We start from the raw sequence: 12,102 nt of genomic DNA on the forward strand, positions 1-12,102 counted from the left end.
AACGAACTAATATTTTTTTATTCGTTAAAGAGTTTTTCAATGTTTTTTCTGGTAAAACATTTTTATTTGGTGATACATTTTCTTTTCCATTTATTCCTATTATATAAAAAACGCAGGCTAGATAAAAACCGCAGGCCAGATTTTTCTAGCCTGTGCCTTGCCATATGGGAATGCTTGGGAGACCAGCTGATTCGAAACACGCCTTTATAGGCCTGGCGTACTATGATTTATCGATATGTATGCCGTGATCGCTGGTCTGCATCGACGATTCTGGGCTGATCCCAGTGTGAATATGTTCATTTTATCATATAAAAACATTTGGGCCACAAAACATTGATACAATTATTTTTCTTGTTTTGACTTCTTTCAACAAAAATCAAAACAAAACAAAAATAAATTACATGAAAATGCTTTTTACATCACAACAATTTAAAGTCGTTTTTAACAACAAAAAAACACACAACGATTTAGTCGTACATACATATACAGCCGTAGTTTATAACAAAAAATACAAGTTAGTTTATTTCTTTCTTTTTCTCGTCGTGGACTATTTTCCACAAAATTGCCTCGTCTCCCTGATGAGGATCCGTTTTTTCATAACAATGAACTCCGAAACGGCAGTAGATACAGAAGATACTACCTATTAAAAGACAAAGAAAAAGTCTTAATCAAATTTAAGACTGTACATACTATTAGAGAAGTGCTTCTTAAAATCGAGTAAAAATTTCTAAAATTAAAAATTTGATTTCATTTGACTAAGTCAGAATGAAAAAACGCTTTGTCCCGAAAAAATACGCGAGTCATTGTAAAAACAAACTCGACTTTTTTACTCGGTTTAACTCGCAAGCGCTGAAAAAGAACTCGACTGTACTCCGCAGGTTACCAATTTACGTGTTTTACTCGAAAAATACTCTGGTTGATTTATAGTTGTAACACTAATCGACTTTAAGGGTACAAAATCTACTCGAATATCCTAATTGAACAGAAAATACTCTTAATGACTCGTTTCACTTTTTAAAAGTCACTCAAAAATCGAGTTGTATTTTCTGAACTAACATTAGTACGTATTTCCAGCGAAATAATGACTCGAGTTTCCGTGGGTTACGCAATAAAATGCGTAATAAATGAGTCAAGTCACCAAATTAAGTATGACTCAGCAATTTGGTTATGTTAGTTTCGTTCAGATATTTCCAGGGTGAGCAAAATTTTAGATACATTGTGTCAATTTACTTGTTATGTCGAAGTGGCAATACAAAAGCGGCCAGAAATTTAAGTAGGCACCGTTTAGGACTTTGATATAAAAATAAATAAATAAATAAATAAATAAGGACAACAATGCAATATGCCAAGTTGTGGCATCAAACAGAATTGGTGGGGAATGTTTTTTTAGTCTGTTACTCCTAACAAACTTGAGTGCCGTTGGATGACTACACTAGCCAACACGGCCTATGTCTTGTCACTAGCTGCACAGATGAGACCTTATAGGTCGAAACAGGGTACACTGTCTGTAGCTTACTTATCATTTAGTGATTTGATGCCTTTATGTGATATCTTTGCTTGGTGTTATGGCAGTGGTTCTTAAAGTATGGGTCGCGACCCAAATATGGGTCGCGCAGTGTCAAATAATGGATCGCGCTACGGTAATTCGATTCTGCCCAAACGAACTATTACTGAATTAAGTAAACACAAACGAATTTACTTAATGCAGTAATAAAGTCACCTCACCCAACCACATTCATACAATGACAAATTTTTAGATTTGGGATTCACTTTTATTAATAATCATGGTGCTGTAAAGCTGCAATGTGTGCTGTGTTATGCAGTGTTGTCGAACAAATCAAGCTCGTTCAGCCTGCAGCCATTTTTACATGGCCAGACCCCTATGCGGCGACGACGTGGCCTCGAAATTGCTGTACGTCTCGTTATTGAACAGCACAGTTAAATATATAAATCATTTGTTTGTAATCACCACTCATTGTTTCATAGAACTGTGTACTACAAATGGTTGTCTGCGTCTTTTCTATTTCATGCATATCAGAAATTTTTTAAGGTTTGGGTCGTGAGGTGTTCATAAAACTCAGATTTGGGTCGCGGTCAAAAAAGTTTGAGAACCACTGTGCTATGGGGTTGCTCCCCAGCTCCGAAGGTTGATTACCTTGGTGGGTTCGAATCTCACGAAAGGTGGAAATCTTTTAACTTACCTGGAAGAGCGGTCGGACAATATTTTCCGCTGATGTAATGGTCGGTAGCATTTTTCAGGCAATAATATCCGCAAATCACCTGGAAATATTATAACGAGACACTCATATAATTCACAGTAAGTTTCTGAAAGTGTTGTACTGGTTTAAAGACAGTCCCCAAAATAAGTGACAATTGATCAAATTAACTCACTTGGTTCCTATAGCTTTATTAGGCCATTTTTCACATTTAGATTTAGGCGACACATAAATATAGCTTTGTGCCAATGCTTTTTATAAAGCTCTGGGTATTTCGAATTAATCTAAACCCGAAAAAAAATTGGATTGGCTATTTTAATCCTACGTTCCACAATTATCAACTGACAGACTTAATATAATAACACTACATTTAATTTAAAACTTAAAGAGTTATTTTTGCCAGTTGTGTTTCAGCAAGTTTCGTCACATTTATGTACACATGCATACAAAACTACAATTGTGCTTGTTTTTACTGACTTACCCTTAGTGCTGTATTTTCACCAGCAGTTGAAACTAAAAACAAAAAGTATTTGCAAATTAAGATAGGTAAAGAAAATATTTTGGTGTTTGCATGGTTAATGTTTCTTAGGGATTCTAGCCATAAATAACTACGTTGCCTAAAAAGTTAATATCGACTTGATATAGTCTACATAGATTGAACTATAGTGCCCAGTAAAGAGTATTTGCGGCATCTTTACATTCAAATATGTTGTTCAAGTATATTTGTAACCTATAATAATTGATATTTTGTACACATTTATCTATTTAAAACCTATGGCGTGCAACCAAAATAAGGTATAATGAACTTTTAATATCTTTAACAAAATGAATTAAAATTCATTGGCAAAGCAAATTTTTAAGTCATAAACATTTTTACCCATTTTTAAGTATCGATATTTATTGGAAAATTCCAGCAAAATAAATTGATGCGTAAATCGTCTACCTGCAACAGAAGCACACAAAAATACCAGAATCCAAATTATCTTCATTTTCCAAGATTCGTCTTAACAAGTCAAACACTGTACAGCTTCTAGTTCAAACAACTTTTTTCTGAACTTTCTTTTAAGCTTCTTATACCAGCTTGGTACGTTCAAAACAAAGCAACCGAAAATTGATAGTTTGTATATATAAGTTGGTTATAAAAGCAAACCAGTAGGCTTCGGAAATCTTGTGATTCAATCTATAGAGGAAATTGTCCTATACGTCACAATAGCGCATCCGCAGTGAAAACTTCAATACTATGAAAGTGCTGTGACGCATTATATACGAATTAGAGCCATGAACGCAGCGTTATTTATACGGCACAAGTCGTGGTGTGACTTATATTCACGGACGGTTTCCTCTAAATAAAGCGTTGTCTTGTTATATTTGCTGAATACTTTCTGGGATGGACTAGGTACGTTTTTTTGTAACACATGACTTGTTTTATCCTATCTCTTTTGAGAGAAAAGGGACTGTTACAATTTTTTTCTCATTCTTTCCATTATTATTTTTGCTCTTTTGTTTTTTATTTGTTTGTGTCTTCCTTCGGATCTTAACCAGTGGTGGGATTCAGCCGGTTCGCACCGGAGATCTGCGAACCGGTTAGCATTACTGGTTACTGTCAGTGGACTTTTTGTAACATAACCAGCTGAAAAATATGACTTTTGTGATAGAACCGACTGACAAAAAATTTGAATCCCACACCTGACCCTAACCTTTTTCCTATCATAGTCCAAATGCGCCAACCTCACCCTATAATGCGAGTCCCTGTCACATAACGCGTTTACCATCGTTCCACCGATTGTGCCCTCTATTTTGTCGCGCTTTTTAACATCTCAACATTGCGCAGCTATTTCCGGCTTGGTGAATATTTTAGCGCAATTGTGCTGCCACGATTTTGTCCGGAAAAATAAACTTAACTTAACTCAACACGGGTGGTTAGATTCTGGGGCTTTCACGACTGGTCCCGCCAAAGTCTGGTGAGATCCTGCCGCATTAAGCTTCATAATACGGTGTAGCTGCAGCGCGTTTAGTCATGATGCACCAATTGAGCCACCACTGTTTTACGCTCCATAACGTTTCAAAGTTACGCAGCTATTTCCGCTTGGTGATTGTTTAAGTGCTATTGTGTCGCTATGTTTTCTTTCATCAAGTGAAATGAACTCAATAAAATTTTGTTTACAATTTTAAGTTTTATTTTTTTCTGAATTGGTGAAAATAATTTTTTTTAATTACGTGTGGCGATTGCATTAAACACAATATCCCATTTTTTGTCAGTCTAGTTTTGTTGTTTAGTCGTACTTAGTGGTGATCCTGGTCCACAAAGATTAAAAGTTGTGCAAATCAGGCACATTTTTTTCGCTGTAACAAAAAATGAAGGACATTTTTGAAATGATTGCAGCAGCAAAATAATAGGTACTTACGTGTTGTTGGTAGTTCTGAGCAATTGTCCAGACAAAGTAAGGCACAGGCCTCCTACAAACACAGAAATACTTAGTAGGCAAATCCAACAAGTAAAATTCTACTACGCCTTGACTTAACGGTTAGCACAATTAGCTAACAACCGTGAGAATCATGGTTCAAATCCCACGGTTTTCCATGAGGTAAGATGTTCTGCGAAGTTTGGTTTAAAGTGGGAGCCGAGTTTTAACTAGTGATGCACCGAAGTTTCGGTTGGCTGAAACATTTCGCCTGAATACGCTATTTTCTAATGTTTCGGTTTCGGCCCGAACTTTTTGATTGCATGTAATTATTGCATAAACTATCATTTTGGCCCATACGAAACATCTTAAATTTACTATTTGTGGTGTCTATAAAATACGAGCCACGTTGTCTGCAAAATATTACAAGTTTAGTAAAACTTCCGCATGTAAAAGTGAAATTGGTTGGTCATAATTGAGTTTACTTACATCACAACACAGGTTCAGTTGAAAACGTCCATAAAAAAGGGATTTAAGGTTCGGCCTGATTCGGCCGAAATTATTCGGTTTCGGCCCGAACCTTTTTAGGCGGGTTCGGTGCATCACTAGTTTTGACCTTACGTCGTATATTGCACTGTGTAGATATGGGTTTGTTGCATACAACCGTACATGGTAGAGATTATAATGTAAGCTTATTTGTCACTTTGAGCTATTCGATTCACTAAGCTTTTGGTGGGGGCCCATATCCTTAAGTTGGGGGCAAAAGAGTTGGACTGACTTACAGCTGTAGTGCAGTGCAGTGCAGTGCAGCCTTATTGGCCTATTTGTAAGTTTGTGCTTTCAAATTAAGTCCATTAATTCTAATACCATCACTCGAACAATACCTGATACAAAAGCATCAAGTCAATATGCGATAAGTAAGCTACAAACAGTGTACACTGCAGCTGGTGATAAGACATAGGCCGTATTGGCCAGTATAGCCATTAACGGCACTCCAGTTTGTTGGGAGTAACCGGCAAACAGTGCCTCGACAAATTTTGTTCAATGCCACAACATGGCATAAATCGCAACAGAAACTGGTTCGCAATAGCCAGGAAACTACTTGGGAACCAATGTTGTATGTCTAAACTAGCCCATACGGCTGATCTCTTGTCACCATCTGTACTAATGAGACCTTATAGTTCAAAACAGTGTGCACTGTCTTACGTATCTACTAACTAGATCTGACATTTAGGCATATTTTAAGGCTCCTTCTGTATTCAATTTACGAGAACAGGATAACTTTGTCACGCTGTTATTCTTTTGGTTTAAACGACTTGTCCTACAGTTACATTTCGTATAGTTTATTACTGGGAGTATATGATGTTCTTTACTTACCTTAAGGGTTTTTACTTTCTGTTGACTTGACAAGGAAAATAGACTTAAAATAATCAACAATAAAACTATCTTCTTCATTGTTGCTTTCTGCTGAGACAAAACTAAATTGAGTCTATTAACAAGACTCTATCGCTTCAGCTTAAACACATGTAGACTGATAAGAAATCTGTGTGATATCACAAATGGTAAATATTGCGTTATTTGTTGACAGCATGGTAAACATCGAGTAGACCTATTGACTTAAATGTATGCACAGAAACATAAAAATGCATGATACGCTTCCTGTAAGCTGCTGTGTGGGCTTGCCATGTGCATCTGATATTTCGCGTCACAGTAAAGCACAAAATCTTTGGTTAGCTTTATACGTCTGTTTTTTTTCAGGCCCACACACATTAAAGTCTAAGCTACGGTGTGTGGGTACAGCGTGTATATATAATGTTGCTCGTTACAGTAAAAAGCACAAAACTATTAATTGTCTTCTACCATTAAATCCGTTTTATTTCGTTTAATCAACATCCTCAGTAACACAGCAACAATAATCATGACAAAAACATTACTCCCAACAACAACAAATATTCTAACAACCAAAAAATCAACTACAATAACAATAACGTTCCCTAAAAAACAATCGGACAACATGACAACACTACAGACAAAAAACTACAGTAACATTACACGTCGAAATCGTATGATTCGTGTTGTTCAAAATCATTCTGGATTTTTTTCTTATTGTCTCCGTTTGGTGGAATCCTACGGAAAATTGCTCCACGAAATGAAACCGCACATTTCAATTTCAACTTGCAGTAAGTGCATATTGCTCGCACTGTAACGTAAAAAAGGTGTAAATTAACAATTCAAATTGCTTGTCAATACCAAACATTTACAAAGATTTTTTCATTGAAAACCAAATCCTATCAATAATTGTCAATAACTTGAATATATTTTAAAAAAGTGTAATCTTCTTACAGATAGATGCGTTGCTGGAGTTAGGTGCTAAACGTTGTGAAACGCCACAGCGTTTGTTGCAGAAAGAGCAGAGATTGAATCCTTGAGTCTGTAAAATGCAAAGTTTTGTTACAAAACCAAGTAATACAAACTTTAATAGCCGTATCGGTTCAATAGTAAAAAAATTAAAAGCTTAAAAGTAAAACGTTATATCAATATAAAATTTAAATTATAATTGTTATCGCACGGTTGGTGGTTTATATCCACAAAAAGCGTTATGTCTTATATATCTTTAGCCATTAGCGACACTTTTTGGACCAACAAGCAGAAGCTGTAGCTAAACATATACATATGTAAGAAAGTAGATTGTTGTACAATATGTATTATCATTCAGTTTTAGGTTATTAAACACTTCAATCTAACGTACAATAAACATTCACATAGACACGTGTTAAATTGTAAAGCAAACAGACATAAAATACAAAAAAACAAGCATAAATAACATACATACATTACAGTTAAAGACCTGAATTTATAACAAAACAATAATAACAATTGGTAAACTTACGACAGAAACAAGCATCAGAGTAAAAACGATCAACAATAATAATTTCATAGTTGCAGATCACAGAAGCCAATCTTCGTTTAACTTTCTAATGAACGTAGGAGAGCAATAATCGCGTCTAACTTTTAAAGCAGATGGTTGTTTTGTAAAAACGTTACGGAAGGAAATTGTAACGTAGGGTTCCTCCGTGTGCTCAGGGAGCTTGTATGTATGCTCAGACACATAAAAATCTAAGCTGCACATTAAGTGGTGTGTGACCAAAGCATGTATATCGAAAATTGCTCAGCATGGTAAAAAGAACCAAAACATTTGTTTTCGCTACAGGTCCATTAGTTTAACTCTATAAAATCAACATCGTGAGTAACATAACAACACTAATAACCGCAACAACTTAAACCACAAAAGAAATACAATTCCAAGTGTTTTTGAATTAAAAAAAAATTGTCGAATTGAAACTGTGGTAATTTTTTACTGTTTCAACACAGCGCTAAAATGACTTTTCTCACTTTCACGTATGTGCAGCTGCAGCGCGTTTAGTCATAAAGCCGGTTTACACCAAGAGCGAACTCGAAGGATTCCTTTTTTCCTTACGCAAATGACGCGAAATGGAGGTTAGGCTACACCTGGAGCAAACGTTGCGAACAAAGCCGTTTAGGTTATGCTTTTGACGCAACACTGATACCCAATTATTTTCTACAGAAGTATTGCAGTACATGAAGTATACTATAACTACAGCAAAAACTTTTGATTATTAAAAAGGCTTTGTGTACTTTGCCAGCTTGTATAAAAATTCAGACAAAAAAATCTATTTTGCACATATACTGGTTTGTGGCAACACATCTAATGTTGCTCACAGTGGTCTTCAGTATACTCAGGGATTATGTGTGTATGCCCAGACATAAAATCTATCTAGTGTTACTTAAACTTGTCGTCAGTATACTCAGGGATTATGTGTGTATGCCCAGACATAAAATATATCTAGTGTTACTTAAACTTGTCGTCAGTGTACTCAGGGCATTTGTATTTATGTCAACGGTCCACACATATTAGAATTTATGCTGTTCATAAACTATGGTATGGTCACAGCGTTCATATCTAAAATTGCTCACAGTTGTCATCAGTGTACCCAGAAAGCTTGTGTAAATGTCCAGACACATGAAAATGTATGCTGCATGTAAACTGTTGTATGGCCACAGCATGTACGTCGGGTGACTTGTTTACATTTACCCGACGAACAAAGTAAAGTCTATTAAATATGCCTGGTAAATGAACATAAACTGTTGTGTGCACGCTAATCCATTTTATTTCGTATTCTATTTAATGAACATCATAATCAGCAACATAACAACAATAATTATGACAACAACATATGTCCCATCAACAACAACTATTCCAGCAACAAAAAAATCAATTGAAATTACAATGACAACAGTTACAATAACGATCGCAAGAAAAACTGGCAGATAAAAAGATAACATTACGGACAAAAAACTACAGTAGTATTACACGTCAAAATTGTACGAATTGTGTTGTAGAAAATTGTTGTCATCGTCTCCATTCGGTCTAATACGAAAAGCTGCCCCACGTGCAACCACGCCGCATTTCAACGTAACTTTGCAGTAAGCACAAATTAAGAGCACTGCAACAAAAAATAAATGTGGTAAAGTACTAATCATTTTGTAGCTTCCAAAGTAGTTTTGATTTGTCATTGTCTAGTTTCGGCGGTTTTATAAAATAAAACTTGCTTTGCAAGCCAATTTGTGACGTCATGACCGTTGTATAAAATTCTTTTGGGATAAATCACACTTCTGCGAATTAGTATATTTCTCCTAATTTTAGCTTACACGTTTTACGTTGTTAATACAGCAGGTTTAAGTATGATCCAAATCGTTTCATAGCAACTTATTTTTACAAAATTTGACAAAAAACATTACCCATTAAAATGTTGTCATTAATTTCAAAATTTTGGAGAAAAAAGCACAATTTTCTTACAGAGCTTTTCGTTAATGGATGTGGATGTTGATTTTGTTACACTTCCACATTTGTTCAGGCAGAATGTGCAATAGTTCAATCCTCGTGTCTGTAACAAGTTTTGATATAAAACACTTAAAAACAAATTTAACGCCCCTAGAAATCAACCTTTTACCACAAAGACTAATACATGGTAAAATAACAGACATAAATTACCAAAAAAGTAACAGATATTGTAAAAAAAACTGACATACATGACAAAAAAACAAACGTATATAACAAAAAACTTACAAAAACTATACAAAAGAGACAAGAATTTCCCCAAAACAAACACACATAAAAAACAGACATACATTACAAAAAACAGACATAAGCTACAATAAAACACTAAACATATACATGTATTTTTAAGACAGACACAAATTGGAAAAACAACAATAGGAATTGGATAATCTTACCACAGAAACAAACATCAGTGTAAAAACAATCAACAGTAATAACTTCATAGTTGTAATTCACAGCAGCCAATCTTCTTAACTTTCTAATAAACACAAGAGGAATAAACTGTCTTACCCCTAAAGCAGATGGTTTTTTTAATGATACAGAGGAAGGAAATCGAAATACATCGTGAGTGCCGTAATGAATGATACCGCCAGGGATGATAAACTAAATTCGTTAAGAATATTGGCACAAAACATCACTCTAATAACAGTTTATACTGTAGATTAGGGCTTCCTAATCCTTTATCCTTCACTTGTACTGTACTATTGCAACAGTGTTGTGTTGAAGAAAAAGTCTATTTTAATCACAAATATATACTAATGTGCACGGCGTGCGTATATTTATTTTCTTGTCTACCCATTTTTACAGAATGCCAAGACGTAAACTTCATAGGTTAAAAAGAACTGTAACAAATGGTAACAAACCAGTAAGAATAACTTGGTAAAAACTATGCTAAAATTATTTGTGTAGTACCAACAATATGGCAGTAGTTGCTGTGCAACAAAAACGTTTTACAAATTTTAAATTTAATGTTCAGCAAAGAAATAAAGTTGTATTTCTTCTTTATGTGATTAACACAATTTTTATTGCTTTTTAGTTTTGTATCAGTTCGGCGGCGGATCTTTTGTGAGTATTACGCATTTAGGCTTTGCCGAAAAAACAAGAAACAAACAAACACACAGCGTGTAGATTTATTCGATTGTATGCGTGCTGTCACGGTTTGCCTGCCTTGCATACACGTGAGAGTTCGGACACCTTGCTTCTTAACCTGTTCTGTTGTATCTTTATATCAAGCAACACGCAGTTAAAACGCGTGGTGTTTTTCAACAACTCAATAATAGAATGAATATCCCGTATGTGACAGCATCACGCCACATTTCGACACAATCGGCTGCGTGACGTAACAACGGTATGACGTACAACGAAGGGAAAAAGACAGAACATTACTGTAAGGCAGAACATTACATTACTGGCACTGTTGAATATGTGACATCACCCCCTCTTTTAGGACAAAATTTCAATTTTCGACAAACACCACAACACAATTCAACGACTTTGTCACATAAACGTTTAAACATCAGGCAATCTACTCAAAAAGTCAGCACCAACATAGTCGCGGCCTTTTATGCTTTCGAACACAATACGATAGTTTTGCAAAAACATGGCCCACCGCATCACTCTGGAATTCAAAAAATTGGCGGAGTCAATATACACCAATGGTTGATGGTCGGTTTGTAACTTAAATTCAACACCATATAAGTACAATTCGAACTTGCGAATCGCCCACACAATCGCTAAACACTCGCGTTCAATAGTGGAATAATTTCGTTCCGGCGCGCTGGCATAACGAACAGGGAACAACTTGTCGCCGTGCTTCTGTAATAGGACGCATCCAATACCGATATCTGAAGCATCTGTACGCAAGACAAACTGCTTGTGCATGTCAGGCAGACGCAGAATTGGAGCTTTCGACAAACTTTCTTTGAGTGCTTTAAATGATTCCTCTTGAGCAGCACCCCAGCGGACGTTATTCTTTTCGCCCTTTTTCGTTAGCTCTGTCAATGGCGCTGCAATTGTGGCATAATTCTGGACGAAGTCGCGGTAATATCCGGTTAAGCCCAAGAACGAACGCACCTCAGTCTTGTTGACTGGTCTGGGTGCTGCTCTCTGTATCTTCACCATGTTATCATCGCTCATTCCCAGTTCATTGAATTTAACGGAATGTCCCAAGAAACTCACTTCTGTCGAAGCGATCAAACACTTGGAAGGCTTTGCTGTTACACCCGCGTGACGGAACCTTTCCAGAACCGCTCGAAGTACGGACAAATGCTCATCCCACGTTTTTGTGTGCACTATGACATCATCAATATAGCTTTCCACCTGTTCCAACCCATGGTGCAATTTCCGCATAGCTCTCACGAATGTTGCGGATGAATTCATCATCCCGAAAGGCATCTTTGCAAACTCGTAGGTGCCCCCATGTGTCACAAACGCAGTCTTATAGACATCAGATGCAGCAACCGGTACTTGCCAATATCCCTTAGCCAGATCAATAGTAGTGAAATAGTTGTCTCCACTTAATTTCCCAAAAATCTCATCTACAGTTGTCATCGGCTCGGGGTCG

General features: G+C 36.1%; 2 long non-coding RNA genes across 2 annotated transcripts; both read right to left on the minus strand.

The window, feature by feature from the left end:
* Positions 1-6,463: 6,463 nt before the first annotated feature.
* Positions 6,464-7,716, minus strand: LOC145219126 (uncharacterized). The gene is made up of 3 exons (XR_013857860.1): positions 7,509-7,716; positions 6,962-7,049; positions 6,464-6,818 (listed from the first exon to the last, which is right to left on the minus strand). It is a non-coding gene; the product is annotated as an uncharacterized LOC145219126 (long non-coding RNA).
* A 1,079-nt stretch (positions 7,717-8,795) lies between these two features.
* On the minus strand, positions 8,796-10,013 carry LOC145220056 (uncharacterized). Its single transcript, XR_013857976.1, has 3 exons — positions 9,935-10,013; positions 9,498-9,585; positions 8,796-9,144 (listed from the first exon to the last, which is right to left on the minus strand). It is a non-coding gene; the product is annotated as an uncharacterized LOC145220056 (long non-coding RNA).
* Positions 10,014-12,102: the final 2,089 nt, after the last annotated feature.

This window comes from Phallusia mammillata, chromosome 3 (genome assembly GCF_965637545.1).
Source record: "Phallusia mammillata chromosome 3, kaPhaMamm4.hap1.1, whole genome shotgun sequence".
Taxonomy (NCBI): domain Eukaryota; kingdom Metazoa; phylum Chordata; class Ascidiacea; order Phlebobranchia; family Ascidiidae; genus Phallusia; species Phallusia mammillata.